The sequence below is a fragment of the Euprymna scolopes genome, chromosome 42, assembly GCF_053919585.1.
Source record: "Euprymna scolopes isolate OS-2025 chromosome 42, ASM5391958v1, whole genome shotgun sequence".
Classification (NCBI taxonomy): domain Eukaryota; kingdom Metazoa; phylum Mollusca; class Cephalopoda; order Sepiida; family Sepiolidae; genus Euprymna; species Euprymna scolopes.
Window position 1 is genome coordinate 45,293,164 of NC_136523.1, and position 22,683 is coordinate 45,315,846.

The 22,683-nt window shown below is 37.9% G+C and overlaps 1 protein-coding gene and 86 non-coding genes across 88 annotated transcripts in view; 1 reads left to right on the top strand and 86 right to left on the bottom strand.

The window, feature by feature from the left end:
* The window catches only part of LOC145267073 (transmembrane protein 232-like), a 288,020-nt gene that overhangs the window by 112,887 nt on the left and 152,450 nt on the right, over positions 1 to 22,683 (top strand). The window lies entirely within an intron of this gene.
* Trnak-uuu (transfer RNA lysine (anticodon UUU)) lies at positions 20 to 111 on the bottom strand. The gene is given in 2 exon segments: positions 20 to 55; positions 75 to 111. It is a non-coding gene; the product is annotated as a tRNA-Lys (tRNA).
* Positions 250 to 341, bottom strand: Trnak-uuu (transfer RNA lysine (anticodon UUU)). The gene is given in 2 exon segments: positions 250 to 285; positions 305 to 341. It is a non-coding gene; the product is annotated as a tRNA-Lys (tRNA).
* Trnak-uuu (transfer RNA lysine (anticodon UUU)) lies at positions 480 to 571 on the bottom strand. The gene is given in 2 exon segments: positions 480 to 515; positions 535 to 571. It is a non-coding gene; the product is annotated as a tRNA-Lys (tRNA).
* Positions 710 to 801, bottom strand: Trnak-uuu (transfer RNA lysine (anticodon UUU)). The gene is given in 2 exon segments: positions 710 to 745; positions 765 to 801. It is a non-coding gene; the product is annotated as a tRNA-Lys (tRNA).
* On the bottom strand, positions 1,162 to 1,253 carry Trnak-uuu (transfer RNA lysine (anticodon UUU)). The gene is given in 2 exon segments: positions 1,162 to 1,197; positions 1,217 to 1,253. It is a non-coding gene; the product is annotated as a tRNA-Lys (tRNA).
* Trnak-uuu (transfer RNA lysine (anticodon UUU)) lies at positions 1,392 to 1,483 on the bottom strand. Its single transcript is given in 2 exon segments — positions 1,392 to 1,427; positions 1,447 to 1,483. It is a non-coding gene; the product is annotated as a tRNA-Lys (tRNA).
* Trnak-uuu (transfer RNA lysine (anticodon UUU)) lies at positions 1,844 to 1,935 on the bottom strand. The gene is given in 2 exon segments: positions 1,844 to 1,879; positions 1,899 to 1,935. It is a non-coding gene; the product is annotated as a tRNA-Lys (tRNA).
* Trnak-uuu (transfer RNA lysine (anticodon UUU)) lies at positions 2,074 to 2,165 on the bottom strand. The gene is given in 2 exon segments: positions 2,074 to 2,109; positions 2,129 to 2,165. It is a non-coding gene; the product is annotated as a tRNA-Lys (tRNA).
* Positions 2,304 to 2,395, bottom strand: Trnak-uuu (transfer RNA lysine (anticodon UUU)). The gene is given in 2 exon segments: positions 2,304 to 2,339; positions 2,359 to 2,395. It is a non-coding gene; the product is annotated as a tRNA-Lys (tRNA).
* On the bottom strand, positions 2,534 to 2,625 carry Trnak-uuu (transfer RNA lysine (anticodon UUU)). Its single transcript is given in 2 exon segments — positions 2,534 to 2,569; positions 2,589 to 2,625. It is a non-coding gene; the product is annotated as a tRNA-Lys (tRNA).
* Trnak-uuu (transfer RNA lysine (anticodon UUU)) lies at positions 2,763 to 2,854 on the bottom strand. Its single transcript is given in 2 exon segments — positions 2,763 to 2,798; positions 2,818 to 2,854. It is a non-coding gene; the product is annotated as a tRNA-Lys (tRNA).
* Positions 2,993 to 3,084, bottom strand: Trnak-uuu (transfer RNA lysine (anticodon UUU)). The gene is given in 2 exon segments: positions 2,993 to 3,028; positions 3,048 to 3,084. It is a non-coding gene; the product is annotated as a tRNA-Lys (tRNA).
* Positions 3,223 to 3,314, bottom strand: Trnak-uuu (transfer RNA lysine (anticodon UUU)). Its single transcript is given in 2 exon segments — positions 3,223 to 3,258; positions 3,278 to 3,314. It is a non-coding gene; the product is annotated as a tRNA-Lys (tRNA).
* Positions 3,453 to 3,544, bottom strand: Trnak-uuu (transfer RNA lysine (anticodon UUU)). Its single transcript is given in 2 exon segments — positions 3,453 to 3,488; positions 3,508 to 3,544. It is a non-coding gene; the product is annotated as a tRNA-Lys (tRNA).
* Positions 3,683 to 3,774, bottom strand: Trnak-uuu (transfer RNA lysine (anticodon UUU)). The gene is given in 2 exon segments: positions 3,683 to 3,718; positions 3,738 to 3,774. It is a non-coding gene; the product is annotated as a tRNA-Lys (tRNA).
* Positions 4,135 to 4,226, bottom strand: Trnak-uuu (transfer RNA lysine (anticodon UUU)). The gene is given in 2 exon segments: positions 4,135 to 4,170; positions 4,190 to 4,226. It is a non-coding gene; the product is annotated as a tRNA-Lys (tRNA).
* On the bottom strand, positions 4,365 to 4,456 carry Trnak-uuu (transfer RNA lysine (anticodon UUU)). Its single transcript is given in 2 exon segments — positions 4,365 to 4,400; positions 4,420 to 4,456. It is a non-coding gene; the product is annotated as a tRNA-Lys (tRNA).
* Trnak-uuu (transfer RNA lysine (anticodon UUU)) lies at positions 4,595 to 4,686 on the bottom strand. The gene is given in 2 exon segments: positions 4,595 to 4,630; positions 4,650 to 4,686. It is a non-coding gene; the product is annotated as a tRNA-Lys (tRNA).
* On the bottom strand, positions 4,825 to 4,916 carry Trnak-uuu (transfer RNA lysine (anticodon UUU)). Its single transcript is given in 2 exon segments — positions 4,825 to 4,860; positions 4,880 to 4,916. It is a non-coding gene; the product is annotated as a tRNA-Lys (tRNA).
* Trnak-uuu (transfer RNA lysine (anticodon UUU)) lies at positions 5,277 to 5,368 on the bottom strand. The gene is given in 2 exon segments: positions 5,277 to 5,312; positions 5,332 to 5,368. It is a non-coding gene; the product is annotated as a tRNA-Lys (tRNA).
* Positions 5,507 to 5,598, bottom strand: Trnak-uuu (transfer RNA lysine (anticodon UUU)). Its single transcript is given in 2 exon segments — positions 5,507 to 5,542; positions 5,562 to 5,598. It is a non-coding gene; the product is annotated as a tRNA-Lys (tRNA).
* Positions 5,737 to 5,828, bottom strand: Trnak-uuu (transfer RNA lysine (anticodon UUU)). Its single transcript is given in 2 exon segments — positions 5,737 to 5,772; positions 5,792 to 5,828. It is a non-coding gene; the product is annotated as a tRNA-Lys (tRNA).
* On the bottom strand, positions 5,967 to 6,058 carry Trnak-uuu (transfer RNA lysine (anticodon UUU)). The gene is given in 2 exon segments: positions 5,967 to 6,002; positions 6,022 to 6,058. It is a non-coding gene; the product is annotated as a tRNA-Lys (tRNA).
* Positions 6,197 to 6,288, bottom strand: Trnak-uuu (transfer RNA lysine (anticodon UUU)). The gene is given in 2 exon segments: positions 6,197 to 6,232; positions 6,252 to 6,288. It is a non-coding gene; the product is annotated as a tRNA-Lys (tRNA).
* Trnak-uuu (transfer RNA lysine (anticodon UUU)) lies at positions 6,427 to 6,518 on the bottom strand. Its single transcript is given in 2 exon segments — positions 6,427 to 6,462; positions 6,482 to 6,518. It is a non-coding gene; the product is annotated as a tRNA-Lys (tRNA).
* Trnak-uuu (transfer RNA lysine (anticodon UUU)) lies at positions 6,657 to 6,748 on the bottom strand. The gene is given in 2 exon segments: positions 6,657 to 6,692; positions 6,712 to 6,748. It is a non-coding gene; the product is annotated as a tRNA-Lys (tRNA).
* On the bottom strand, positions 6,887 to 6,978 carry Trnak-uuu (transfer RNA lysine (anticodon UUU)). The gene is given in 2 exon segments: positions 6,887 to 6,922; positions 6,942 to 6,978. It is a non-coding gene; the product is annotated as a tRNA-Lys (tRNA).
* Positions 7,117 to 7,208, bottom strand: Trnak-uuu (transfer RNA lysine (anticodon UUU)). Its single transcript is given in 2 exon segments — positions 7,117 to 7,152; positions 7,172 to 7,208. It is a non-coding gene; the product is annotated as a tRNA-Lys (tRNA).
* On the bottom strand, positions 7,569 to 7,660 carry Trnak-uuu (transfer RNA lysine (anticodon UUU)). The gene is given in 2 exon segments: positions 7,569 to 7,604; positions 7,624 to 7,660. It is a non-coding gene; the product is annotated as a tRNA-Lys (tRNA).
* Positions 7,799 to 7,890, bottom strand: Trnak-uuu (transfer RNA lysine (anticodon UUU)). The gene is given in 2 exon segments: positions 7,799 to 7,834; positions 7,854 to 7,890. It is a non-coding gene; the product is annotated as a tRNA-Lys (tRNA).
* On the bottom strand, positions 8,029 to 8,120 carry Trnak-uuu (transfer RNA lysine (anticodon UUU)). Its single transcript is given in 2 exon segments — positions 8,029 to 8,064; positions 8,084 to 8,120. It is a non-coding gene; the product is annotated as a tRNA-Lys (tRNA).
* On the bottom strand, positions 8,481 to 8,572 carry Trnak-uuu (transfer RNA lysine (anticodon UUU)). The gene is given in 2 exon segments: positions 8,481 to 8,516; positions 8,536 to 8,572. It is a non-coding gene; the product is annotated as a tRNA-Lys (tRNA).
* Positions 8,711 to 8,802, bottom strand: Trnak-uuu (transfer RNA lysine (anticodon UUU)). The gene is given in 2 exon segments: positions 8,711 to 8,746; positions 8,766 to 8,802. It is a non-coding gene; the product is annotated as a tRNA-Lys (tRNA).
* On the bottom strand, positions 8,941 to 9,032 carry Trnak-uuu (transfer RNA lysine (anticodon UUU)). The gene is given in 2 exon segments: positions 8,941 to 8,976; positions 8,996 to 9,032. It is a non-coding gene; the product is annotated as a tRNA-Lys (tRNA).
* Positions 9,171 to 9,262, bottom strand: Trnak-uuu (transfer RNA lysine (anticodon UUU)). Its single transcript is given in 2 exon segments — positions 9,171 to 9,206; positions 9,226 to 9,262. It is a non-coding gene; the product is annotated as a tRNA-Lys (tRNA).
* On the bottom strand, positions 9,401 to 9,492 carry Trnak-uuu (transfer RNA lysine (anticodon UUU)). Its single transcript is given in 2 exon segments — positions 9,401 to 9,436; positions 9,456 to 9,492. It is a non-coding gene; the product is annotated as a tRNA-Lys (tRNA).
* Positions 9,631 to 9,722, bottom strand: Trnak-uuu (transfer RNA lysine (anticodon UUU)). Its single transcript is given in 2 exon segments — positions 9,631 to 9,666; positions 9,686 to 9,722. It is a non-coding gene; the product is annotated as a tRNA-Lys (tRNA).
* Positions 10,083 to 10,174, bottom strand: Trnak-uuu (transfer RNA lysine (anticodon UUU)). Its single transcript is given in 2 exon segments — positions 10,083 to 10,118; positions 10,138 to 10,174. It is a non-coding gene; the product is annotated as a tRNA-Lys (tRNA).
* Trnak-uuu (transfer RNA lysine (anticodon UUU)) lies at positions 10,313 to 10,404 on the bottom strand. The gene is given in 2 exon segments: positions 10,313 to 10,348; positions 10,368 to 10,404. It is a non-coding gene; the product is annotated as a tRNA-Lys (tRNA).
* Positions 10,543 to 10,634, bottom strand: Trnak-uuu (transfer RNA lysine (anticodon UUU)). Its single transcript is given in 2 exon segments — positions 10,543 to 10,578; positions 10,598 to 10,634. It is a non-coding gene; the product is annotated as a tRNA-Lys (tRNA).
* Trnak-uuu (transfer RNA lysine (anticodon UUU)) lies at positions 10,773 to 10,864 on the bottom strand. Its single transcript is given in 2 exon segments — positions 10,773 to 10,808; positions 10,828 to 10,864. It is a non-coding gene; the product is annotated as a tRNA-Lys (tRNA).
* On the bottom strand, positions 11,003 to 11,094 carry Trnak-uuu (transfer RNA lysine (anticodon UUU)). The gene is given in 2 exon segments: positions 11,003 to 11,038; positions 11,058 to 11,094. It is a non-coding gene; the product is annotated as a tRNA-Lys (tRNA).
* On the bottom strand, positions 11,233 to 11,324 carry Trnak-uuu (transfer RNA lysine (anticodon UUU)). Its single transcript is given in 2 exon segments — positions 11,233 to 11,268; positions 11,288 to 11,324. It is a non-coding gene; the product is annotated as a tRNA-Lys (tRNA).
* Positions 11,463 to 11,554, bottom strand: Trnak-uuu (transfer RNA lysine (anticodon UUU)). Its single transcript is given in 2 exon segments — positions 11,463 to 11,498; positions 11,518 to 11,554. It is a non-coding gene; the product is annotated as a tRNA-Lys (tRNA).
* Positions 11,693 to 11,784, bottom strand: Trnak-uuu (transfer RNA lysine (anticodon UUU)). The gene is given in 2 exon segments: positions 11,693 to 11,728; positions 11,748 to 11,784. It is a non-coding gene; the product is annotated as a tRNA-Lys (tRNA).
* Positions 11,923 to 12,014, bottom strand: Trnak-uuu (transfer RNA lysine (anticodon UUU)). The gene is given in 2 exon segments: positions 11,923 to 11,958; positions 11,978 to 12,014. It is a non-coding gene; the product is annotated as a tRNA-Lys (tRNA).
* On the bottom strand, positions 12,152 to 12,243 carry Trnak-uuu (transfer RNA lysine (anticodon UUU)). Its single transcript is given in 2 exon segments — positions 12,152 to 12,187; positions 12,207 to 12,243. It is a non-coding gene; the product is annotated as a tRNA-Lys (tRNA).
* On the bottom strand, positions 12,382 to 12,473 carry Trnak-uuu (transfer RNA lysine (anticodon UUU)). The gene is given in 2 exon segments: positions 12,382 to 12,417; positions 12,437 to 12,473. It is a non-coding gene; the product is annotated as a tRNA-Lys (tRNA).
* Positions 12,834 to 12,925, bottom strand: Trnak-uuu (transfer RNA lysine (anticodon UUU)). The gene is given in 2 exon segments: positions 12,834 to 12,869; positions 12,889 to 12,925. It is a non-coding gene; the product is annotated as a tRNA-Lys (tRNA).
* Positions 13,064 to 13,155, bottom strand: Trnak-uuu (transfer RNA lysine (anticodon UUU)). Its single transcript is given in 2 exon segments — positions 13,064 to 13,099; positions 13,119 to 13,155. It is a non-coding gene; the product is annotated as a tRNA-Lys (tRNA).
* Trnak-uuu (transfer RNA lysine (anticodon UUU)) lies at positions 13,294 to 13,385 on the bottom strand. Its single transcript is given in 2 exon segments — positions 13,294 to 13,329; positions 13,349 to 13,385. It is a non-coding gene; the product is annotated as a tRNA-Lys (tRNA).
* On the bottom strand, positions 13,524 to 13,615 carry Trnak-uuu (transfer RNA lysine (anticodon UUU)). The gene is given in 2 exon segments: positions 13,524 to 13,559; positions 13,579 to 13,615. It is a non-coding gene; the product is annotated as a tRNA-Lys (tRNA).
* Trnak-uuu (transfer RNA lysine (anticodon UUU)) lies at positions 13,754 to 13,845 on the bottom strand. Its single transcript is given in 2 exon segments — positions 13,754 to 13,789; positions 13,809 to 13,845. It is a non-coding gene; the product is annotated as a tRNA-Lys (tRNA).
* On the bottom strand, positions 13,984 to 14,075 carry Trnak-uuu (transfer RNA lysine (anticodon UUU)). The gene is given in 2 exon segments: positions 13,984 to 14,019; positions 14,039 to 14,075. It is a non-coding gene; the product is annotated as a tRNA-Lys (tRNA).
* On the bottom strand, positions 14,214 to 14,305 carry Trnak-uuu (transfer RNA lysine (anticodon UUU)). The gene is given in 2 exon segments: positions 14,214 to 14,249; positions 14,269 to 14,305. It is a non-coding gene; the product is annotated as a tRNA-Lys (tRNA).
* On the bottom strand, positions 14,444 to 14,535 carry Trnak-uuu (transfer RNA lysine (anticodon UUU)). The gene is given in 2 exon segments: positions 14,444 to 14,479; positions 14,499 to 14,535. It is a non-coding gene; the product is annotated as a tRNA-Lys (tRNA).
* Positions 14,674 to 14,765, bottom strand: Trnak-uuu (transfer RNA lysine (anticodon UUU)). The gene is given in 2 exon segments: positions 14,674 to 14,709; positions 14,729 to 14,765. It is a non-coding gene; the product is annotated as a tRNA-Lys (tRNA).
* Trnak-uuu (transfer RNA lysine (anticodon UUU)) lies at positions 15,126 to 15,217 on the bottom strand. Its single transcript is given in 2 exon segments — positions 15,126 to 15,161; positions 15,181 to 15,217. It is a non-coding gene; the product is annotated as a tRNA-Lys (tRNA).
* On the bottom strand, positions 15,356 to 15,447 carry Trnak-uuu (transfer RNA lysine (anticodon UUU)). Its single transcript is given in 2 exon segments — positions 15,356 to 15,391; positions 15,411 to 15,447. It is a non-coding gene; the product is annotated as a tRNA-Lys (tRNA).
* Positions 15,586 to 15,677, bottom strand: Trnak-uuu (transfer RNA lysine (anticodon UUU)). The gene is given in 2 exon segments: positions 15,586 to 15,621; positions 15,641 to 15,677. It is a non-coding gene; the product is annotated as a tRNA-Lys (tRNA).
* On the bottom strand, positions 15,816 to 15,907 carry Trnak-uuu (transfer RNA lysine (anticodon UUU)). The gene is given in 2 exon segments: positions 15,816 to 15,851; positions 15,871 to 15,907. It is a non-coding gene; the product is annotated as a tRNA-Lys (tRNA).
* On the bottom strand, positions 16,046 to 16,137 carry Trnak-uuu (transfer RNA lysine (anticodon UUU)). Its single transcript is given in 2 exon segments — positions 16,046 to 16,081; positions 16,101 to 16,137. It is a non-coding gene; the product is annotated as a tRNA-Lys (tRNA).
* On the bottom strand, positions 16,276 to 16,367 carry Trnak-uuu (transfer RNA lysine (anticodon UUU)). The gene is given in 2 exon segments: positions 16,276 to 16,311; positions 16,331 to 16,367. It is a non-coding gene; the product is annotated as a tRNA-Lys (tRNA).
* On the bottom strand, positions 16,506 to 16,597 carry Trnak-uuu (transfer RNA lysine (anticodon UUU)). The gene is given in 2 exon segments: positions 16,506 to 16,541; positions 16,561 to 16,597. It is a non-coding gene; the product is annotated as a tRNA-Lys (tRNA).
* Trnak-uuu (transfer RNA lysine (anticodon UUU)) lies at positions 16,736 to 16,827 on the bottom strand. The gene is given in 2 exon segments: positions 16,736 to 16,771; positions 16,791 to 16,827. It is a non-coding gene; the product is annotated as a tRNA-Lys (tRNA).
* Trnak-uuu (transfer RNA lysine (anticodon UUU)) lies at positions 16,966 to 17,057 on the bottom strand. The gene is given in 2 exon segments: positions 16,966 to 17,001; positions 17,021 to 17,057. It is a non-coding gene; the product is annotated as a tRNA-Lys (tRNA).
* Positions 17,196 to 17,287, bottom strand: Trnak-uuu (transfer RNA lysine (anticodon UUU)). Its single transcript is given in 2 exon segments — positions 17,196 to 17,231; positions 17,251 to 17,287. It is a non-coding gene; the product is annotated as a tRNA-Lys (tRNA).
* Positions 17,426 to 17,517, bottom strand: Trnak-uuu (transfer RNA lysine (anticodon UUU)). Its single transcript is given in 2 exon segments — positions 17,426 to 17,461; positions 17,481 to 17,517. It is a non-coding gene; the product is annotated as a tRNA-Lys (tRNA).
* On the bottom strand, positions 17,656 to 17,747 carry Trnak-uuu (transfer RNA lysine (anticodon UUU)). The gene is given in 2 exon segments: positions 17,656 to 17,691; positions 17,711 to 17,747. It is a non-coding gene; the product is annotated as a tRNA-Lys (tRNA).
* Trnak-uuu (transfer RNA lysine (anticodon UUU)) lies at positions 18,108 to 18,199 on the bottom strand. Its single transcript is given in 2 exon segments — positions 18,108 to 18,143; positions 18,163 to 18,199. It is a non-coding gene; the product is annotated as a tRNA-Lys (tRNA).
* Positions 18,338 to 18,429, bottom strand: Trnak-uuu (transfer RNA lysine (anticodon UUU)). The gene is given in 2 exon segments: positions 18,338 to 18,373; positions 18,393 to 18,429. It is a non-coding gene; the product is annotated as a tRNA-Lys (tRNA).
* On the bottom strand, positions 18,568 to 18,659 carry Trnak-uuu (transfer RNA lysine (anticodon UUU)). Its single transcript is given in 2 exon segments — positions 18,568 to 18,603; positions 18,623 to 18,659. It is a non-coding gene; the product is annotated as a tRNA-Lys (tRNA).
* Trnak-uuu (transfer RNA lysine (anticodon UUU)) lies at positions 18,798 to 18,889 on the bottom strand. The gene is given in 2 exon segments: positions 18,798 to 18,833; positions 18,853 to 18,889. It is a non-coding gene; the product is annotated as a tRNA-Lys (tRNA).
* On the bottom strand, positions 19,028 to 19,119 carry Trnak-uuu (transfer RNA lysine (anticodon UUU)). The gene is given in 2 exon segments: positions 19,028 to 19,063; positions 19,083 to 19,119. It is a non-coding gene; the product is annotated as a tRNA-Lys (tRNA).
* Trnak-uuu (transfer RNA lysine (anticodon UUU)) lies at positions 19,258 to 19,349 on the bottom strand. The gene is given in 2 exon segments: positions 19,258 to 19,293; positions 19,313 to 19,349. It is a non-coding gene; the product is annotated as a tRNA-Lys (tRNA).
* Trnak-uuu (transfer RNA lysine (anticodon UUU)) lies at positions 19,488 to 19,579 on the bottom strand. Its single transcript is given in 2 exon segments — positions 19,488 to 19,523; positions 19,543 to 19,579. It is a non-coding gene; the product is annotated as a tRNA-Lys (tRNA).
* Trnak-uuu (transfer RNA lysine (anticodon UUU)) lies at positions 19,718 to 19,809 on the bottom strand. The gene is given in 2 exon segments: positions 19,718 to 19,753; positions 19,773 to 19,809. It is a non-coding gene; the product is annotated as a tRNA-Lys (tRNA).
* Positions 19,948 to 20,039, bottom strand: Trnak-uuu (transfer RNA lysine (anticodon UUU)). The gene is given in 2 exon segments: positions 19,948 to 19,983; positions 20,003 to 20,039. It is a non-coding gene; the product is annotated as a tRNA-Lys (tRNA).
* On the bottom strand, positions 20,178 to 20,269 carry Trnak-uuu (transfer RNA lysine (anticodon UUU)). The gene is given in 2 exon segments: positions 20,178 to 20,213; positions 20,233 to 20,269. It is a non-coding gene; the product is annotated as a tRNA-Lys (tRNA).
* Trnak-uuu (transfer RNA lysine (anticodon UUU)) lies at positions 20,408 to 20,499 on the bottom strand. Its single transcript is given in 2 exon segments — positions 20,408 to 20,443; positions 20,463 to 20,499. It is a non-coding gene; the product is annotated as a tRNA-Lys (tRNA).
* Trnak-uuu (transfer RNA lysine (anticodon UUU)) lies at positions 20,638 to 20,729 on the bottom strand. The gene is given in 2 exon segments: positions 20,638 to 20,673; positions 20,693 to 20,729. It is a non-coding gene; the product is annotated as a tRNA-Lys (tRNA).
* On the bottom strand, positions 21,090 to 21,181 carry Trnak-uuu (transfer RNA lysine (anticodon UUU)). Its single transcript is given in 2 exon segments — positions 21,090 to 21,125; positions 21,145 to 21,181. It is a non-coding gene; the product is annotated as a tRNA-Lys (tRNA).
* On the bottom strand, positions 21,542 to 21,633 carry Trnak-uuu (transfer RNA lysine (anticodon UUU)). Its single transcript is given in 2 exon segments — positions 21,542 to 21,577; positions 21,597 to 21,633. It is a non-coding gene; the product is annotated as a tRNA-Lys (tRNA).
* Trnak-uuu (transfer RNA lysine (anticodon UUU)) lies at positions 21,772 to 21,863 on the bottom strand. Its single transcript is given in 2 exon segments — positions 21,772 to 21,807; positions 21,827 to 21,863. It is a non-coding gene; the product is annotated as a tRNA-Lys (tRNA).
* On the bottom strand, positions 22,002 to 22,093 carry Trnak-uuu (transfer RNA lysine (anticodon UUU)). The gene is given in 2 exon segments: positions 22,002 to 22,037; positions 22,057 to 22,093. It is a non-coding gene; the product is annotated as a tRNA-Lys (tRNA).
* Positions 22,454 to 22,545, bottom strand: Trnak-uuu (transfer RNA lysine (anticodon UUU)). The gene is given in 2 exon segments: positions 22,454 to 22,489; positions 22,509 to 22,545. It is a non-coding gene; the product is annotated as a tRNA-Lys (tRNA).

Below are 22,683 nucleotides of genomic sequence, written 5' to 3' on the forward strand. Positions count from 1 at the left end.
AAAATACAAAAAAGTCAGTAGCCCACATGGGGACTTGAACCCCAGACCCTCAGATGACTTTATCCTAATGTTCTTAAAAGTCTGATGCTCTACCGACTGAGCTATGTAGGCCCACCATTATTCACCACAATCTGGAACAATAACAACAAAAAACATGAAAAGAAAACATCAACCAATCAGACATCAAGTCGTATATGTCGGATGTGAAGAAAAACAGACTGATATTAAATAAAATACAAAAAAGTCAGTAGCCCGCATGGGGACTTGAACCCCAGACCCTCAGATGACTTTATCCTAATGTTCTTAAAAGTCTGATGCTCTACCGACTGAGTTATGTAGGCCCACCATTATTCACCACAATCTGGAACAAGAACAACAAAAAACATGAAAAGAAAACATCAATCAATCATACATCAAGTCGTATATGTCGGATGTGAAGAAAAACAGACTGATATTAAATAAAATACACAAAAGTCAGTAGCCCACATGGGGACTTGAACCCCAGACCCTCAGATGACTTTATCCTAATGTTCTTAAAAGTCTGATGCTCTACCGACTGAGCTATGTAGGCCCACCATTATTCACCACAATCTGGAACAATAACAACAAAAAACATGCAAAGAAAACATCAATCAATCAGACATCAAGTCGTATATGTCGGATGTGAAGAAAAACAGACTGATATTAAATAAAATACAAAAAAGTCAGTAGCCCACATGGGGACTTGAACCCCAGACCCTCAGATGACTTTATCCTAATGTTCTTAAAAGTCTGATGCTCTACCGACTGAGCTATGTAGGCCCACCATTATTCAGCACAATCCGGAACAATACCAACAAAAAACATGAAAAGAAAACATCAATCAATCAGACATCAAGTCGTATATGTCGGATGTGAAGAAAAACAGACTGATAGTAAATAAAATACAAAAAAGTCAATAGCCCACATGGGGACTTGAACCCCAGATGACTTTATCCTAATGTTCTTAAAAGTCTGATGCTCTACCGACTGAGCTATGTAGGCCCACCATTATTCACCACAATCTGGAACAATAACAACAAAAAACATGAAAAGAAAACATCAATCAATCAGACATCAAGTCGTATATGTCGGATGTGAAGAAAAACAGACTGATATTAAATAAAATACACAAAAGTCAGTAGCCCACATGGGGACTTGAACCCCAGACCCTCAGATGACTTTATCCTAATGTTCTTAAAAGTCTGATGCTCTACCGACTGAGCTATGTAGGCCCACCATTATTCAGCACAATCCGGAACAATAACAACAAACAACATGAAAAGAAAACATCAATCAATCAGACATCAAGTCGTATATGTCGGATGTGAAGAAAAACAGACTGATATTAAATAAAATACAAAAAAGTCAGTAGCCCACATGGGGACTTGAACCCCAGACCCTCAGATGACTTTATCCTAATGTTCTAAAAAGTCTGATGCTCTACGGACTGAGCTATGTAGGCCCACCATTATTCAGCACAATCCGGAACAATAACAACAAAAAACATGAAAAGAAAACATCAATCAATCAGACATCAAGTCGTATATGTCGGATGTGAAGAAAAACAGACTGATAGTAAATAAAATACAAAAAAGTCAGTAGCCCACATGGGGACTTGAACCCCAGACGACTTTATCCTAATGTTCTTAAAAGTCTGATGCTCTACCGACTGAGCTATGTAGGCCCACCATTATTCAGCACAATCCGGAACAATAACAACAAAAAATATGAAAAGAAAACATCAATCAATCATACATCAAGTCGTATATGTCGGATGTGAAGAAAAACAGACTGATAGTAAATAAAATACAAAAAAGTCAGTAGCCCACATGGGGACTTGAACCCCAGACCCTCAGATGACTTTATCCTAATGTTCTTAAAAGTCTGATGCTCTACCGACTGAGCTATGTAGGCCCACCATTATTCACCACAATCTGGAACAATAACAACAAAAAACATGAAAAGAAAACATCAATCAATCAGACATCAAGTCGTATATGTCGGATGTGAAGAAAAACAGACTGATAGTAAATAAAATACAAAAAAGTCAGTAGCCCACATGGGGACTTGAACCCCAGACCCTCAGATGACTTTATCCTAATGTTCTTAAAAGTCTGATGCTCTACCGACTGAGCTATGTAGGCCAACCATTATTCAGCACAATCTGGAACAATAACAACAAAAAATATGAAAAGAAAACATCAATCAATCAGACATCAAGTCGTATATGTCGGATGTGAAGAAAAACAGACTGATATTAAATAAAATACAAAAAATTCAGTAGCCCCCATGGGGACTTGAACCCCAGACCCTCAGATGACTTTATCCTAATGTTCTTAAAAGTCTGATGCTCTACCGACTGAGCTATGTAGGCCCACCATTATTCACCACAATCTGGAACAATAACAACAAAAAACATGAAAAGAAAACATCAACCAATCAGACATCAAGTCGTATATGTCGGATGTGAAGAAAAACAGACTGATAGTAAATAAAATACAAAAAAGTCAGTAGCCCACATGGGGACTTGAACCCCAGACCCTCAGATGACTTTATCCTAATGTTCTTAAAAGTCTGATGCTCTACCGACTGAGCTATGTAGGCCCACCATTATTCAGCACAATCTGGAACAATAACAACAAAAAATATGAAAAGAAACATCAATCAATCAGACATCAAGTCGTATATGTCGGATGTGAAGAAAAACAGACTGATATTAAATAAAATACAAAAAAGTCAGTAGCCCCCATGGGGACTTGAACCCCAGACCCTCAGATGACTTTATCCTAATGTTCTTAAAAGTCTGATGCTCTACCGACTGAGCTATGTAGGCCCACCATTATTTACCACAATCTGGAACAATAACAACAAAAAACATGAAAAGAAAACATCAACCAATCAGACATCAAGTCGTATATGTCGGATGTGAAGAAAAACAGACTGATAGTAAATAAAATACAAAAAAGTCAGTAGCCCACATGGGGACTTGAACCCCAGACCCTCAGATGACTTTATCCTAATGTTCTTAAAAGTCTGATGCTCTACCGACTGAGCTATGTAGGCCCACCATTATTCACCACAATCTGGAACAATAACAACAAAAAACATGAAAAGAAAACATCAACCAATCAGACATCAAGTCGTATATGTCGGATGTGAAGAAAAACAGACTGATATTAAATAAAATACAAAAAAGTCAGTAGCCCGCATGGGGACTTGAACCCCAGACCCTCAGATGACTTTATCCTAATGTTCTTAAAAGTCTGATGCTCTACCGACTGAGTTATGTAGGCCCACCATTATTCACCACAATCTGGAACAAGAACAACAAAAAACATGAAAAGAAAACATCAATCAATCATACATCAAGTCGTATATGTCGGATGTGAAGAAAAACAGACTGATAGTAAATAAAATACAAAAAAGTCAGTAGCCCACATGGGGACTTGAACCCCAGACCCTCAGATGACTTTATCCTAATGTTCTTAAAAGTCTGATGCTCTACCGACTGAGCTATGTAGGCCCACCATTATTCACCACAATCTGGAACAATAACAACAAAAAACATGCAAAGAAAACATCAATCAATCAGACATCAAGTCGTATATGTCGGATGTGAAGAAAAACAGACTGATATTAAATAAAATACAAAAAAGTCAGTAGCCCACATGGGGACTTGAACCCCAGACCCTCAGATGACTTTATCCTAATGTTCTTAAAAGTCTGATGCTCTACCGACTGAGCTATGTAGGCCCACCATTATTCAGCACAATCCGGAACAATACCAACAAAAAACATGAAAAGAAAACATCAATCAATCAGACATCAAGTCGTATATGTCGGATGTGAAGAAAAACAGACTGATAGTAAATAAAATACAAAAAAGTCAATAGCCCACATGGGGACTTGAACCCCAGATGACTTTATCCTAATGTTCTTAAAAGTCTGATGCTCTACCGACTGAGCTATGTAGGCCCACCATTATTCACCACAATCTGGAACAATAACAACAAAAAACATGAAAAGAAAACATCAATCAATCAGACATCAAGTCGTATATGTCGGATGTGAAGAAAAACAGACTGATATTAAATAAAATACACAAAAGTCAGTAGCCCACATGGGGACTTGAACCCCAGACCCTCAGATGACTTTATCCTAATGTTCTTAAAAGTCTGATGCTCTACTGACTGAGCTATGTAGGCCCACCATTATTCAGCACAATCCGGAACAATAACAACAAACAACATGAAAAGAAAACATCAATCAATCAGACATCAAGTCGTATATGTCGGATGTGAAGAAAAACAGACTGATAGTAAATAAAATACAAAAAAGTCAGTAGCCCACATGGGGACTTGAACCCCAGACCCTCAGATGACTTTATCCTAATGTTCTTAAAAGTCTGATGCTCTACCGACTGAGCTATGTAGGCCCACCATTATTCAGCACAATCCGGAACAATAACAACAAAAAACATGCAAAGAAAACATCAATCAATCAGACATCAAGTCGTATATGTCGGATGTGAAGAAAAACAGACTGATATTAAATAAAATACAAAAAAGTCAGTAGCCCACATGGGGACTTGAACCCCAGACCCTCAGATGACTTTATCCTAATGTTCTTAAAAGTCTGATGCTCTACCGACTGAGCTATGTAGGCCCACCACTATTCACTACAATCTGGAACAATAACAACAAAAAACATGAAAAGAAAACATCAACCAATCAGACATCAAGTCGTATATGTCGGATGTGAAGAAAAACAGACTGATATTAAATAAAATACAAAAAAGTCAGTAGCCCACATGGGGACTTGAACCCCAGACCCTCAGATGACTTTATCCTAATGTTCTTAAAAGTCTGATGCTCTACCGACTGAGCTATGTAGGCCCACCATTATTCAGCACAATCCGGAACAATAACAACAAAAAACATGAAAAGAAAACATCAATCAATCAGACATCAAGTCGTATATGTCGGATGTGAAGAAAAACAGACTGATAGTAAATAAAATACAAAAAAGTCAGTAGCCCACATGGGGACTTGAACCCCAGACGACTTTATCCTAATGTTCTTAAAAGTCTGATGCTCTACCGACTGAGCTATGTAGGCCCACCATTATTCAGCACAATCCGGAACAATAACAACAAAAAATATGAAAAGAAAACATCAATCAATCATACATCAAGTCGTATATGTCGGATGTGAAGAAAAACAGACTGATATTAAATAAAATACAAAAAAGTCAGTAGCCCACATGGGGACTTGAACCCCAGACCCTCAGATGACTTTATCCTAATGTTCTTAAAAGTCTGATGCTCTACCGACTGAGCTATGTAGGCCCACCATTATTCACCACAATCTGGAACAATAACAACAAAAAACATGAAAAGAAAACATCAATCAATCAGACATCAAGTCGTATATGTCGGATGTGAACAAAAACAGACTGATAGTAAATAAAATACAAAAAAGTCAGTAGCCCACATGGGGACTTGAACCCCAGACCCTCAGATGACTTTATCCTAATGTTCTTAAAAGTCTGATGCTCTACCGACTGAGCTATGTAGGCCCACCATTATTCAGCACAATCTGGAACAATAACAACAAAAAATATGAAAAGAAAACATCAATCAATCAGACATCAAGTCGTATATGTCGGATGTGAAGAAAAACAGACTGATATTAAATAAAATACAAAAAATTCAGTAGCCCCCATGGGGACTTGAACCCCAGACCCTCAGATGACTTTATCCTAATGTTCTTAAAAGTCTGATGCTCTACCGACTGAGCTATGTAGGCCCACCATTATTCACCACAATCTGGAACAATAACAACAAAAAACATGAAAAGAAAACATCAACCAATCAGACATCAAGTCGTATATGTCGGATGTGAAGAAAAACAGACTGATAGTAAATAAAATACAAAAAAGTCAGTAGCCCACATGGGGACTTGAACCCCAGACCCTCAGATGACTTTATCCTAATGTTCTTAAAAGTCTGATGCTCTACCGACTGAGCTATGTAGGCCCACCATTATTCAGCACAATCTGGAACAATAACAACAAAAAATATGAAAAGAAAACATCAATCAATCAGACATCAAGTCGTATATGTCGGATGTGAAGAAAAACAGACTGATATTAAATAAAATACAAAAAAGTCAGTAGCCCCCATGGGGACTTGAACCCCAGACCCTCAGATGACTTTATCCTAATGTTCTTAAAAGTCTGATGCTCTACCGACTGAGCTATGTAGGCCCACCATTATTCACCACAATCTGGAACAATAACAACAAAAAACATGAAAAGAAAACATCAACCAATCAGACATCAAGTCGTATATGTCGGATGTGAAGAAAAACAGACTGATAGTAAATAAAATACAAAAAAGTCAGTAGCCCACATGGGGACTTGAACCCCAGACCCTCAGATGACTTTATCCTAATGTTCTTAAAAGTCTGATGCTCTACCGACTGAGCTATGTAGGCCCACCATTATTCACCACAATCTGGAACAATAACAACAAAAAACATGAAAAGAAAACATCAACCAATCAGACATCAAGTCGTATATGTCGGATGTGAAGAAAAACAGACTGATATTAAATAAAATACAAAAAAGTCAGTAGCCCGCATGGGGACTTGAACCCCAGACCCTCAGATGACTTTATCCTAATGTTCTTAAAAGTCTGATGCTCTACCGACTGAGTTATGTAGGCCCACCATTATTCACCACAATCTGGAACAAGAACAACAAAAAACATGAAAAGAAAACATCAATCAATCATACATCAAGTCGTATATGTCGGATGTGAAGAAAAACAGACTGATATTAAATAAAATACACAAAAGTCAGTAGCCCACATGGGGACTTGAACCCCAGACCCTCAGATGACTTTATCCTAATGTTCTTAAAAGTCTGATGCTCTACCGACTGAGCTATGTAGGCCCACCATTATTCACCACAATCTGGAACAATAACAACAAAAAACATGCAAAGAAAACATCAATCAATCAGACATCAAGTCGTATATGTCGGATGTGAAGAAAAACAGACTGATATTAAATAAAATACAAAAAAGTCAGTAGCCCACATGGGGACTTGAACCCCAGACCCTCAGATGACTTTATCCTAATGTTCTTAAAAGTCTGATGCTCTACCGACTGAGCTATGTAGGCCCACCATTATTCAGCACAATCCGGAACAATACCAACAAAAAACATGAAAAGAAAACATCAATCAATCAGACATCAAGTCGTATATGTCGGATGTGAAGAAAAACAGACTGATAGTAAATAAAATACAAAAAAGTCAGTAGCCCACATGGGGACTTGAACCCCAGATGACTTTATCCTAATGTTCTTAAAAGTCTGATGCTCTACCGACTGAGCTATGTAGGCCCACCATTATTCACCACAATCTGGAACAATAACAACAAAAAACATGAAAAGAAAACATCAATCAATCAGACATCAAGTCGTATATGTCGGATGTGAAGAAAAACAGACTGATATTAAATAAAATACACAAAAGTCAGTAGCCCACATGGGGACTTGAACCCCAGACCCTCAGATGACTTTATCCTAATGTTCTTAAAAGTCTGATGCTCTACCGACTGAGCTATGTAGGCCCACCATTATTCAGCACAATCCGGAACAATAACAACAAAAAACATGCAAAGAAAACATCAATCAATCAGACATCAAGTCGTATATGTCGGATGTGAAGAAAAACAGACTGATATTAAATAAAATACAAAAAAGTCAGTAGCCCACATGGGGACTTGAACCCCAGACCCTCAGATGACTTTATCCTAATGTTCTTAAAAGTCTGATGCTCTACCGACTGAGCTATGTAGGCCCACCACTATTCACTACAATCTGGAACAATAACAACAAAAAACATGAAAAGAAAACATCAACCAATCAGACATCAAGTCGTATATGTCGGATGTGAAGAAAAACAGACTGATATTAAATAAAATACAAAAAAGTCAGTAGCCCACATGGGGACTTGAACCCCAGACCCTCAGATGACTTTATCCTAATGTTCTTAAAAGTCTGATGCTCTACCGACTGAGCTATGTAGGCCCACCGTTATTCAGCACAATCCGGAACAATAACAACAAAAAACATGAAAAGAAAACATCAATCAATCAGACATCAAGTCGTATATGTCGGATGTGAAGAAAAACAGACTGATAGTAAATAAAATACAAAAAAGTCAGTAGCCCACATGGGGACTTGAACCCCAGACGACTTTATCCTAATGTTCTTAAAAGTCTGATGCTCTACCGACTGAGCTATGTAGGCCCACCATTATTCAGCACAATCCGGAACAATAACAACAAAAAATATGAAAAGAAAACATCAATCAATCATACATCAAGTCGTATATGTCGGATGTGAAGAAAAACAGACTGATAGTAAATAAAATACAAAAAAGTCAGTAGCCCACATGGGGACTTGAACCCCAGACCCTCAGATGACTTTATCCTAATGTTCTTAAAAGTCTGATGCTCTACCGACTGAGCTATGTAGGCCCACCATTATTCACCACAATCTGGAACAATAACAACAAAAAACATGAAAAGAAAACATCAATCAATCAGACATCAAGTCGTATATGTCGGATGTGAAGAAAAACAGACTGATAGTAAATAAAATACAAAAAAGTCAGTAGCCCACATGGGGACTTGAACCCCAGACCCTCAGATGACTTTATCCTAATGTTCTTAAAAGTCTGATGCTCTACCGACTGAGCTATGTAGGCCCACCATTATTCAGCACAATCTGGAACAATAACAACAAAAAATATGAAAAGAAAACATCAATCAATCAGACATCAAGTCGTATATGTCGGATGTGAAGAAAAACAGACTGATATTAAATAAAATACAAAAAATTCAGTAGCCCCCATGGGGACTTGAACCCCAGACCCTCAGATGACTTTATCCTAATGTTCTTAAAAGTCTAATGCTCTACCGACTGAGCTATGTAGGCCCACCATTATTCACCACAATCTGGAACAATAACAACAAAAAACATGAAAAGAAAACATCAACCAATCAGACATCAAGTCGTATATGTCGGATGTGAAGAAAAACAGACTGATATTAAATAAAATACAAAAAAGTCAGTAGCCCACATGGGGACTTGAACCCCAGACCCTCAGATGACTTTATCCTAATGTTCTTAAAAGTCTGATGCTCTACCGACTGAGTTATGTAGGCCCACCATTATTCACCACAATCTGGAACAAGAACAACAAAAAACATGAAAAGAAAACATCAATCAATCATACATCAAGTCGTATATGTCGGATGTGAAGAAAAACAGACTGATATTAAATAAAATACACAAAAGTCAGTAGCCCACATGGGGACTTGAACCCCAGACCCTCAGATGACTTTATCCTAATGTTCTTAAAAGTCTGATGCTCTACCGACTGAGCTATGTAGGCCCACCATTATTCACCACAATCTGGAACAATAACAACAAAAAACATGCAAAGAAAACATCAATCAATCAGACATCAAGTCGTATATGTCGGATGTGAAGAAAAACAGACTGATATTAAATAAAATACAAAAAAGTCAGTAGCCCACATGGGGACTTGAACCCCAGACCCTCAGATGACTTTATCCTAATGTTCTTAAAAGTCTGATGCTCTACCGACTGAGCTATGTAGGCCCACCATTATTCAGCACAATCCGGAACAATACCAACAAAAAACATGAAAAGAAAACATCAATCAATCAGACATCAAGTCGTATATGTCGGATGTGAAGAAAAACAGACTGATAGTAAATAAAATACAAAAAAGTCAGTAGCCCACATGGGGACTTGAACCCCAGATGACTTTATCCTAATGTTCTTAAAAGTCTGATGCTCTACCGACTGAGCTATGTAGGCCCACCATCATTCACCACAATCTGGAACAATAACAACAAAAAACATGAAAAGAAAACATCAATCAATCAGACATCAAGTCGTATATGTCGGATGTGAAGAAAAACAGACTGATATTAAATAAAATACACAAAAGTCAGTAGCCCACATGGGGACTTGAACCCCAGACCCTCAGATGACTTTATCCTAATGTTCTTAAAAGTCTGATGCTCTACCGACTGAGCTATGTAGGCCCACCATTATTCAGCACAATCCGGAACAATAACAACAAACAACATGAAAAGAAAACATCAATCAATCAGACATCAAGTCGTATATGTCGGATGTGAAGAAAAACAGACTGATAGTAAATAAAATACAAAAAAGTCAGTAGCCCACATGGGGACTTGAACCCCAGACCCTCAGATGACTTTATCCTAATGTTCTTAAAAGTCTGATGCTCTACCGACTGAGCTATGTAGGCCCACCATTATTCAGCACAATCCGGAACAATAACAACAAAAAACATGCAAAGAAAACATCAATCAATCAGACATCAAGTCGTATATGTCGGATGTGAAGAAAAACAGACTGATATTAAATAAAATACAAAAAAGTCAGTAGCCCACATGGGGACTTGAACCCCAGACCCTCAGATGACTTTATCCTAATGTTCTTAAAAGTCTGATGCTCTACCGACTGAGCTATGTAGGCCCACCACTATTCACTACAATCTGGAACAATAACAACAAAAAACATGAAAAGAAAACATCAACCAATCAGACATCAAGTCGTATATGTCGGATGTGAAGAAAAACAGACTGATATTAAATAAAATACAAAAAAGTCAGTAGCCCACATGGGGACTTGAACCCCAGACCCTCAGATGACTTTATCCTAATGTTCTTAAAAGTCTGATGCTCTACCGACTGAGCTATGTAGGCCCACCATTATTCAGCACAATCCGGAACAATAACAACAAAAAATATGAAAAGAAAACATCAATCAATCAGACATCAAGTCGTATATGTCGGATGTGAAGAAAAACAGACTGATAGTAAATAAAATACAAAAAAGTCAGTAGCCCACATGGGGACTTGAACCCCAGACCCTCAGATGACTTTATCCTAATGTTCTTAAAAGTCTGATGCTCTACCGACTGAGCTATGTAGGCCCACCATTATTCAGCACAATCCGGAACAATAACAACAAAAAACATGCAAAGAAAACATCAATCAATCAGACATCAAGTCGTATATGTCGGATGTGAAGAAAAACAGACTGATATTAAATAAAATACAAAAAAGTCAGTAGCCCCCATGGGGACTTGAACCCCAGACCCTCAGATGACTTTATCCTAATGTTCTTAAAAGTCTGATGCTCTACCGACTGAGCTATGTAGGCCCACCATTATTCACCACAATCTGGAACAATAACAACAAAAAACATGAAAAGAAAACATCAACCAATCAGACATCAAGTCGTATATGTCGGATGTGAAGAAAAACAGACTGATAGTAAATAAAATACAAAAAAGTCAGTAGCCCACATGGGGACTTGAACCCCAGACCCTCAGATGACTTTATCCTAATGTTCTTAAAAGTCTGATGCTCTACCGACTGAGCTATGTAGGCCCACCATTATTCACCACAATCTGGAACAATAACAACAAAAAACATGAAAAGAAAACATCAACCAATCAGACATCAAGTCGTATATGTCGGATGTGAAGAAAAACAGACTGATAGTAAATAAAATACAAAAAAGTCAGTAGCCCACATGGGGACTTGAACCCCAGACCCTCAGATGACTTTATCCTAATGTTCTTAAAAGTCTGATGCTCTACCGACTGAGCTATGTAGGCCCACCATTATTCACCACAATCTGGAACAATAACAACAAAAAACATGAAAAGAAAACATCAACCAATCAGACATCAAGTCGTATATGTCGGATGTGAAGAAAAACAGACTGATATTAAATAAAATACAAAAAAGTCAGTAGCCCGCATGGGGACTTGAACCCCAGACCCTCAGATGACTTTATCCTAATGTTCTTAAAAGTCTGATGCTCTACCGACTGAGTTATGTAGGCCCACCATTATTCACCACAATCTGGAACAAGAACAACAAAAAACATGAAAAGAAAACATCAATCAATCATACATCAATCGTATATGTCGGATGTGAAGAAAAACAGACTGATATTAAATAAAATACACAAAAGTCAGTAGCCCACATGGGGACTTGAACCCCAGACCCTCAGATGACTTTATCCTAATGTTCTTAAAAGTCTGATGCTCTACCGACTGAGCTATGTAGGCCCACCATTATTCACCACAATCTGGAACAATAACAACAAAAAACATGCAAAGAAAACATCAATCAATCAGACATCAAGTCGTATATGTCGGATGTGAAGAAAAACAGACTGATATTAAATAAAATACAAAAAAGTCAGTAGCCCACATGGGGACTTGAACCCCAGACCCTCAGATGACTTTATCCTAATGTTCTTAAAAGTCTGATGCTCTACCGACTGAGCTATGTAGGCCCACCATTATTCAGCACAATCCGGAACAATACCAACAAAAAACATGAAAAGAAAACATCAATCAATCAGACATCAAGTCGTATATGTCGGATGTGAAGAAAAACAGACTGATAGTAAATAAAATACAAAAAAGTCAGTAGCCCACATGGGGACTTGAACCCCAGATGACTTTATCCTAATGTTCTTAAAAGTCTGATGCTCTACCGACTGAGCTATGTAGGCCCACCATTATTCACCACAATCTGGAACAATAACAACAAAAAACATGAAAAGAAAACATCAATCAATCAGACATCAAGTCGTATATGTCGGATGTGAAGAAAAACAGACTGATATTAAATAAAATACACAATAGTCAGTAGCCCACATGGGGACTTGAACCCCAGACCCTCAGATGACTTTATCCTAATGTTCTTAAAAGTCTGATGCTCTACCGACTGAGCTATGTAGGCCCACCATTATTCAGCACAATCCGGAACAATAACAACAAACAACATGAAAAGAAAACATCAATCAATCAGACATCAAGTCGTATATGTCGGATGTGAAGAAAAACAGACTGATAGTAAATAAAATACAAAAAAGTCAGTAGCCCACATGGGGACTTGAACCCCAGACCCTCAGATGACTTTATCCTAATGTTCTTAAAAGTCTGATGCTCTACCGACTGAGCTATGTAGGCCCACCATTATTCAGCACAATCCGGAACAATAACAACAAAAAACATGCAAAGAAAACATCAATCAATCAGACATCAAGTCGTATATGTCGGATGTGAAGAAAAACAGACTGATATTAAATAAAATACAAAAAAGTCAGTAGCCCACATGGGGACTTGAACCCCAGACCCTCAGATGACTTTATCCTAATGTTCTTAAAAGTCTGATGCTCTACCGACTGAGCTATGTAGGCCCACCACTATTCACTACAATCTGGAACAATAACAACAAAAAACATGAAAAGAAAACATCAACCAATCAGACATCAAGTCGTATATGTCGGATGTGAAGAAAAACAGACTGATATTAAATAAAATACAAAAAAGTCAGTAGCCCACATGGGGACTTGAACCCCAGACCCTCAGATGACTTTATCCTAATGTTCTTAAAAGTCTGATGCTCTACCGACTGAGCTATGTAGGCCCACCATTATTCAGCACAATCCGGAACAATAACAACAAAAAATATGAAAAGAAAACATCAATCAATCAGACATCAAGTCGTATATGTCGGATGTGAAGAAAAACAGACTGATAGTAAATAAAATACAAAAAAGTCAGTAGCCCACATGGGGACTTGAACCCCAGACCCTCAGATGACTTTATCCTAATGTTCTTAAAAGTCTGATGCTCTACCGACTGAGCTATGTAGGCCCACCATTATTCAGCACAATCCGGAACAATAACAACAAAAAACATGCAAAGAAAACATCAATCAATCAGACATCAAGTCGTATATGTCGGATGTGAAGAAAAACAGACTGATATTAAATAAAATACAAAAAAGTCAGTAGCCCCCATGGGGACTTGAACCCCAGACCCTCAGATGACTTTATCCTAATGTTCTTAAAAGTCTGATGCTCTACCGACTGAGCTATGTAGGCCCACCATTATTCACCACAATCTGGAACAATAACAACAAAAAACATGAAAAGAAAACATCAACCAATCAGACATCAAGTCGTATATGTCGGATGTGAAGAAAAACAGACTGATAGTAAATAAAATACAAAAAAGTCAGTAGCCCACATGGGGACTTGAACCCCAGACCCTCAGATGACTTTATCCTAATGTTCTTAAAAGTCTGATGCTCTACCGACTGAGCTATGTAGGCCCACCATTATTCAGCACAATCCGGAACAATAACAACAAAAAACATGCAAAGAAAACATCAATCAATCAGACATCAAGTCGTATATGTCGGATGTGAAGAAAAACAGACTGATATTAAATAAAATACAAAAAAGTCAGTAGCCCACATGGGGACTTGAACCCCAGACCCTCAGATGACTTTATCCTAATGTTCTTAAAAGTCTGATGCTCTACCGACTGAGCTATGTAGGCCCACCACTATTCACTACAATCTGGAACAATAACAACAAAAAACATGAAAAGAAAACATCAACCAATCAGACATCAAGTCGTATATGTCGGATGTGAAGAAAAACAGACTGATATTAAATAAAATACAAAAAAGTCAGTAGCCCACATGGGGACTTGAACCCCAGACCCTCAGATGACTTTATCCTAATGTTCTTAAAAGTCTGATGCTCTACCGACTGAGCTATGTAGGCCCACCATTATTCAGCACAATCCGGAACAATAACAACAAAAAAAATGAAAAGAAAACATCAATCAATCAGACATCAAGTCGTATATGTCGGATGTGAAGAAAAACAGACTGATAGTAAATAAAATACAAAAAAGTCAGTAGCCCACATGGGGACTTGAACCCCAGACGACTTTATCCTAATGTTCTTAAAAGTCTGATGCTCTACCGACTGAGCTATGTAGGCCCACCATTATTCAGCACAATCCGGAACAATAACAACAAAAAATATGAAAAGAAAACATCAATCAATCATACATCAAGTCGTATATGTCGGATGTGAAGAAAAACAGACTGATAGTAAATAAAATACAAAAAAGTCAGTAGCCCACATGGGGACTTGAACCCCAGACCCTCAGATGACTTTATCCTAATGTTCTTAAAAGTCTGATGCTCTACCGACTGAGCTATGTAGGCCCACCATTATTCACCACAATCTGGAACAATAACAACAAAAAACATGAAAAGAAAACATCAATCAATCAGACATCAAGTCGTATATGTCGGATGTGAAGAAAAACAGACTGATAGTAAATAAAATACAAAAAAGTCAGTAGCCCACATGGGGACTTGAACCCCAGACCCTCAGATTACTTTATCCTAATGTTCTTAAAAGTCTCATGCTCTACCGACTGAGCTATGTAGGCCCACCATTATTCAACACAATCTGGAACAATAACAACAAAAAATATGAAAAGAAAACATCAATCAATCAGACATCAAGTCGTATATGTCGGATGTGAAGAAAAACAGACTGATATTAAATAAAATACAAAAAAGTCAGTAGCCCCCATGGGGACTTGAACCCCAGACCCTCAGATGACTTTATCCTAATGTTCTTAAAAGTCTGATGCTCTACCGACTGAGCTATGTAGGCCCACCATTATTCACCACAATCTGGAACAATAACAACAAAAAACATGAAAAGAAAACATCAACCAATCAGACATCAAGTCGTATATGTCGGATGTGAAGAAAAACAGACTGATAGTAAATAAAATACAAAAAAGTCAGTAGCCCACATGGGGACTTGAACCCCAGACCCTCAGATGACTTTATCCTAATGTTCTTAAAAGTCTGATGCTCTACCGACTGAGCTATGTAGGCCCACCATTATTCACCACAATCCGGAACAATAACAACAAACAACATGAAAAGAAAACATCAATCAATCAGACATCAAGTCGTATATGTCGGATGTGAAGAAAAACAGACTGATAGTAAATAAAATACAAAAAAGTCAGTAGCCCACATGGGGACTTGAACCCCAGACCCTCAGATGACTTTATCCTAATGTTCTTAAAAGTCTGATGCTCTACCGACTGAGCTATGTAGGCCCACCATTATTCAGCACAATCCGGAACAATAACAACAAAAAACATGCAAAGAAAACATCAATCAATCAGACATCAAGTCGTATATGTCGGATGTGAAGAAAAACAGACTGATATTAAATAAAATACAAAAAAGTCAGTAGCCCACATGGGGACTTGAACCCCAGACCCTCAGATGACTTTATCCTAATGTTCTTAAAAGTCTGATGCTCTACCGACTGAGCTATGTAGGCCCACCACTAATCACTACAATCTGGAACAATAACAACAAAAAACATGAAAAGAAAACATCAACCAATCAGACATCAAGTCGTATATGTCGGATGTGAAGAAAAACAGACTGATATTAAATAAAATACAAAAAAGTCAGTAGCCCACATGGGGACTTGAACCCCAGACCCTCAGATGACTTTATCCTAATGTTCTTAAAAGTCTGATGCTCTACCGACTGAGCTATGTAGGCCCACCATTATCCAGCACAATCCGGAACAATAACAACAAAAAATATGAAAAGAAAACATCAATCAATCAGACATCAAGTCGTATATGTCGGATGTGAAGAAAAACAGACTGATAGTAAATAAAATACAAAAAAGTCAGTAGCCCACATGGGGACTTGAACCCCAGACCCTCAGATGACTTTATCCTAATGTTCTTAAAAGTCTGATGCTCTACCGACTGAGCTATGTAGGCCCACCATTATTCAGCACAATCCGGAACAATAACAACAAAAAACATGCAAAGAAAACATCAATCAATCAGACATCAAGTCGTATATGTCGGATGTGAAGAAAAACAGACTGATATTAAATAAAATACAAAAAAGTCAGTAGCCCCCATGGGGACTTGAACCCCAGACCCTCAGATGACTTTATCCTAATGTTCTTAAAAGTCTGATGCTCTACCGACTGAGCTATGTAGGCCCACCATTATTCACCACAATCTGGAACAATAACAACAAAAAACATGAAAAGAAAACATCAACCAATCAGACATCAAGTCGTATATGTCGGATGTGAAGAAAAACAGACTGATAGTAAATAAAATACAAAAAAGTCAGTAGCCCACATGGGGACTTGAACCCCAGACCCTCAGATGACTTTATCCTAATGTTCTTAAAAGTCTGATGCTCTACCGACTGAGCTATGTAGGCCCACCATTATTCAGCACAATCCGGAACAATAACAACAAAAAACATGCAAAGAAAACATCAATCAATCAGACATCAAGTCGTATATGTCGGATGTGAAGAAAAACAGACTGATATTAAATAAAATACAAAAAAGTCAGTAGCCCACATGGGGACTTGAACCCCAGACCCTCAGATGACTTTATCCTAATGTTCTTAAAAGTCTGATGCTCTACCGACTGAGCTATGTAGGCCCACCACTATTCACTACAATCTGGAACAATAACAACAAAAAACATGAAAAGAAAACATCAACCAATCAGACATCAAGTCGTATATGTCGGATGTGAAGAAAAACAGACTGATATTAAATAAAATACAAAAAAGTCAGTAGCCCACATGGGGACTTGAACCCCAGACCCTCAGATGACTTTATCCTAATGTTCTTAAAAGTCTGATGCTCTACCGACTGAGCTATGTAGGCCCACCATTATTCAGCACAATCCGGAACAATAACAACAAAAAACATGAAAAGAAAACATCAATCAATCAGACATCAAGTCGTATATGTCGGATGTGAAGAAAAACAGACTGATAGTAAATAAAATACAAAAAAGTCAGTAGCCCACATGGGGACTTGAACCCCAGACGACTTTATCCTAATGTTCTTAAAAGTCTGATGCTCTACCGACTGAGCTATGTAGGCCCACCATTATTCAGCACAATCCGGAACAATAACAACAAAAAATATGAAAAGAAAACATCAATCAATCATACATCAAGTCGTATATGTCGGATGTGAAGAAAAACAGACTGATAGTAAATAAAATACAAAAAAGTCAGTAGCCCACATGGGGACTTGAACCCCAGACCCTCAGATGACTTTATCCTAATGTTCTTAAAAGTCTGATGCTCTACCGACTGAGCTATATAGGCCCACCATTATTCACCACAATCTGGAACAATAACAACAAAAAACATGAAAAGAAAACATCAATCAATCAGACATCAAGTCGTATATGTCGGATGTGAAGAAAAACAGACTGATAGTAAATAAAATACAAAAAAGTCAGTAGCCCACATGGGGACTTGAACCCCAGACCCTCAGATTACTTTATCCTAATGTTCTTAAAAGTCTCATGCTCTACCGACTGAGCTATGTAGGCCCACCATTATTCAGCACAATCTGGAACAATAACAACAAAAAATATGAAAAGAAAACATCAATCAATCAGACATCAAGTCGTATATGTCGGATGTGAAGAAAAACAGACTGATATTAAATAAAATACAAAAAAGTCAGTAGCCCCCATGGGGACTTGAACCCCAGACCCTCAGATGACTTTATCCTAATGTTCTTAAAAGTCTGATGCTCTACCGACTGAGCTATGTAGGCCCACCATTATTCACCACAATCTGGAACAATAACAACAAAAAACATGAAAAGAAAACATCAACCAATCAGACATCAAGTCGTATATGTCGGATGTGAAGAAAAACAGACTGATAGTAAATAAAATACAAAAAAGTCAGTAGCCCACATGGGGACTTGAACCCCAGACCCTCAGATGACTTTATCCTAATGTTCTTAAAAGTCTGATGCTCTACCGACTGAGCTATGTAGGCCCACCATTATTCAGCACAATCTGGAACAATAACAACAAAAAATATGAAAAGAAAACATCAATCAATCAGACATCAAGTCGTATATGTCGGATGTGAAGAAAAACAGACTGATATTAAATAAAATACAAAAAAGTCAGTAGCCCCCATGGGGACTTGAACCCCAGACCCTCAGATGACTTTATCCTAATGTTCTTAAAAGTCTGATGCTCTACCGACTGAGCTATGTAGGCCCACCATTATTCACCACAATCTGGAACAATAACAACAAAAAACATGAAAAGAAAACATCAACCAATCAGACATCAAGTCGTATATGTCGGATGTGAAGAAAAACAGACTGATAGTAAATAAAATACAAAAAAGTCAGTAGCCCACATGGGGACTTGAACCCCAGACCCTCAGATGACTTTATCCTAATGTTCTTAAAAGTCTGATGCTCTACCGACTGAGCTATGTAGGCCCACCATTATTCACCACAATCTGGAACAATAACAACAAAAAACATGAAAAGAAAACATCAACCAATCAGACATCAAGTCGTATATGTCGGATGTGAAGAAAAACAGACTGATATTAAATAAAATACAAAAAAGTCAGTAGCCCGCATGGGGACTTGAACCCCAGACCCTCAGATGACTTTATCCTAATGTTCTTAAAAGTCTGATGCTCTACCGCCTGAGCTATGTAGGCCCACCATTATTCACCACAATCTGGAACAATAACAACAAAAAACATGAAAAGAAAACATCAACCAATCAGACATCAAGTCGTATATGTCGGATGTGAAGAAAAACAGACTGATATTAAATAAAATACAAAAAAGTCAGTAGCCCACATGGGGACTTGAACCCCAGACCCTCAGATGACTTTATCCTAATGTTCTTAAAAGTCTGATGCTCTACCGACTGAGCTATGTAGGCCCACCATTATTCACCACAATCTGGAACAATAACAACAAAAAACATGAAAAGAAAACATCAACCAATCAGACATCAAGTCGTATATGTCGGATGTGAAGAAAAACAGATTGATAGTAAATAAAATACAAAAAAGTCAGTAGCCCACATGGGGACTTGAACCCCAGACCCTCAGATGACTTTATCCTAATGTTCTTAAAAGTCTGATGCTCTACCGACTGAGCTATGTAGGCCCACCATTATTCACCACAATCTGGAACAATAACAACAAAAAACATGAAAAGAAAACATCAATCAATCAGACATCAAATCGTATATGTCGGATGTGAAGAAAAACAGACTGATAGTAAATAAAATACAAAAAGGTCAGTAGCCCACATGGGGACTTGAACCCCAGACCCTCAGATGACTTTATCCTAATGTTCTTAAAAGTCTGATGCTCTACCGACTGAGCTATGTAGGCTCACCATTATCCACCACAATCTGGAACAATAACAACAAAAAACATGAAAAGAAAACATCAATCAATCAGACATCAAGTCGTATATGTCGGATGTGAAGAAAAACAGACTGATAGTAAATAAAATACAAAAAAGTCAGTAGCCCACATGGGGACTTGAACCCCAGACCCTCAGATGACTTTATCCTAATGTTCTTAAAAGTCTGATGCTCTACCGACTGAGCTATGTAGGCCCACCATTATTCACCACAATCTGGAACAATAACAACAAAAAACATGAAAAGAAAACATCAATCAATCAGACATCAAATCGTATATGTCGGATGTGAAGAAAAACAGACTGATAGTAAATAAAATACAAAAAGGTCAGTAGCCCACATGGGGACTTGAACCCCAGACCCTCAGATGACTTTATCCTAATGTTCTTAAAAGTCTGATGCTCTACCGACTGAGCTATGTAGGCCCACCATTATTCACCACAATCTGGAACAATAACAACAAAAAACATGAAAAGAAAACATCAATCAATCAGACATCAAGTTGTATATGTCGTATGTGAAGAAAAACAGACTGATATTAAATACAATACAAAAAGGTCAGTAGCCCACATGGGGACTTGAACCCCAGACGACTTTATCCTAACGTTCTTAAAAGTCTGATGCTCTACCGACTGAGCTATGTAGGCCCACCATTATTCACCACAATCTGGAACAATAACAGCAAAAAACATGAAAAGAAAACATCAATCAATCAGACATCAAGTCGTATATGTCGGATGTGAAGAAAAACAGACTGATATTAAATAAAATACAAAAAAGTCAGTAGCCCACATGGGGACTTGAACCCCAGACCCTCAGATGACTTTATCCTAATGTTCTTAAAAGTCTGATGCTCTACCGACTGAGCTATGTAGGCCCACCATTATTCAGCACAATCCGGAACAATAACAACAAAAAACATTAAAAGAAAACATCAATCAATCAGACATCAAGTCGTATATGTCGGATGTGAAGAAAAACAGACTGATAGTAAATAAAATACAAAAAAGTCAGTAGCCCACATGGGGACTTGAACCCCAGACGACTTTATCCTAATGTTCTTAAAAGTCTGATGCTCTACCGACTGAGCTATGTAGGCCCACCATTATTCAGCACAATCCGGAACAATAACAACAAAAAATATGAAAAGAAAACATCAATCAATCATACATCAAGTCGTATATGTCGGATGTGAAGAAAAACAGACTGATAGTAAATAAAATACAAAAAAGTCAGTAGCCCACATGGGGACTTGAACCCCAGACCCTCAGATGACTTTATCCTAATGTTCTTAAAAGTCTGATGCTCTACCGACTGAGCTATGTAGGCCCACCATTATTCAGCACAATCCGGAACAATAACAACAAAAAACATGCAAAGAAAACATCAATCAATCAGACATCAAGTCGTATATGTCGGATGTGAAGAAAAACAGACTGATATTAAATAAAATACAAAAAAGTCAGTAGCCCCCATGGGGACTTGAACCCCAGACCCTCAGATGACTTTATCCTAATGTTCTTAAAAGTCTGATGCTCTACCGACTGAGCTATGCAGGCCCACCATTATTCACCACAATCTGGAACAATAACAACAAAAAACATGAAAAGAAAACATCAACCAATCAGACATCAAGTCGTATATGTCGGATGTGAAGAAAAACAGACTGATAGTAAATAAAATACAAAAAAGTCAGTAGCCCACATGGGGACTTGAACCCCAGACCCTCAGATGATTTTATCCTAATGTTCTTAAAAGTCTGATGCTCTACCGACTGAGCTATGTAGGCCCACCATTATTCACCACAATCTGGAACAACACCAACAAAAAACATGAAAAGAAAACATCAACCAATCAGACATCAAGTCGTATATGTCGGATGTGAAGAAAAACAGACTGATAGTAAATAAAATACAAAAAAGTCAGTAGCCCACATGGGGACTTGAACCCCAAATGACTTTATCCTAATGTTCTTAAAAGTCTGATGCTCTACCGACTGAACTATGTAGGCCCACCATTATTCAGCACAATCCGGAACAATAACAACAAAAAACATGAAAAGAAAACATCAACCAATCAAACATCAAGTCGTATATGTCGGATGTGAAGAAAAACAGACTGATATTAAATAAAATACAAAAAAGTCAGTAGCCCACATGGGGACTTGAACCCCAGACCCTCAGATGACTTTATCCTAATGTTCTTAAAAGTCTGATGCTCTACCGACTGAGCTATGTAGGCCCACCATTATTCACCACAATCTGGAACAATAACAAAAAAAAACATGAAAAGAAAACATCAACCAATCAGACATCAAGTCGTATATGTCGGATGCGAAGAAAAACAGACTGATAGTAAATAAAATACAAAAAAGTCAGT